The sequence below is a fragment of the Numenius arquata genome, chromosome 12 (genome assembly GCF_964106895.1).
Source record: "Numenius arquata chromosome 12, bNumArq3.hap1.1, whole genome shotgun sequence".
Classification (NCBI taxonomy): domain Eukaryota; kingdom Metazoa; phylum Chordata; class Aves; order Charadriiformes; family Scolopacidae; genus Numenius; species Numenius arquata.
The window spans coordinates 19,446,798-19,447,953 of record NC_133587.1 but is presented as its reverse complement, the minus strand read 5'-3'; the positions used below and the strand labels follow the sequence as shown (position 1 = coordinate 19,447,953).

The window sequence follows — 1,156 nt, the reverse complement described above, 5'->3', positions numbered from 1 at the left end:
AATTGAAGAGTCTTCATTGCGATGATGTTTTCTGCCTTGGAAGCCTCTCTGATGTCCTAAATATATCACTGTCACCACCGCTGGTTTTGAAGATTGTTAACTACAGTAGTCCCAATACTACCTTTTGCCTATTTAGGTGTGAATTTTCTAACTATAGGGGCTCAGTGTTGCATGTTGGAAGATTAAAATCGCTTAGGCACATTGACTCAGGTTTCTTTGACATCTAGCATCACCCCTTCACCAGCAGAGTTTGGTGGGCTCCTCCTCTATGATCTGTGGCCTGCTCCTGCAGAGTCCCACTGGTTATCTGCCCCACTCCAATTTCTGATATGGTTGTTCTCAGTCAAAGCTGGGTAATCCGGTTGTTCCACCTTAGTTTTTGACTGCTGCAATTTGTACAGAAGCCCATTTGTGGCTGTTACCCCATTTCTGTAGCTTTTTATGCCGAACTTCATTTGTTCTTTCTCCCACTGGTCATCTCCTCCTTCTTCAGTTTTGTCAACCTCCATCCCCACCTTTTAACTGAGATAACTTTAATGACTTTTCGGGAAGGATGGCCCTAATTTTTTGAAGTTTTGCGAGGATGAAAGGGTTCCCCCCGCGTACGCCCCCTGCCCACACCCCCCGCGCTCGTGCCACTACGCTGGGGTGCGGGCAGAGGGCATGCGCGGGCAGCGCGGGCAGCAGGCGGCGCGGCAGAATTAACAACTAAGCGGTCCCACATGGTCTAGCGGTTAGGATTCCTGGTTTTCACCCAGGCGGCCCGGGTTCGACTCCCGGTGTGGGAAAACGCCTTTCTTTTTTACTTTTTCTCGGTCAATGGCTTTTTGTTAATTCCGCGAGACGCCACCATCGCGGCTTAACACGAACGACTTCCACCCCAGACCTTCTGCCTCTCCCCAGGGTGCCCTGGAGCTCCTGGCAGAGTCAGGGATGATGAAACACCGGCGATGGCTGGCATTCCCCCTCCAGTCTCTTACTGATCCAGACATCCCACAAATGGGAAAACTTTTGTTAGGAAATGTGTTACTGAGAGCTTCCCCCAGCCTTCCCATCAGCTCCATAGGTGAATCCATGGTGAACAGGTGAATGGGCATAGGTGAAGGCATAGGTGAATCCATAGGTGAACAGGTGAATGGGCACAAACTTGAACGTA

The 1,156-nt window shown here is 50.2% G+C and overlaps 1 non-coding gene across 1 annotated transcript; it reads left to right on the top strand.

Annotated features, from left to right (window-relative positions):
* Nucleotides 1-716: 716 nt before the first annotated feature.
* On the top strand, nt 717-788 carry TRNAE-UUC (transfer RNA glutamic acid (anticodon UUC)). The gene has a single exon. It is a non-coding gene; the product is annotated as a tRNA-Glu (tRNA).
* The last annotated feature ends 368 nt before the right edge of the window (nt 789-1,156 follow it).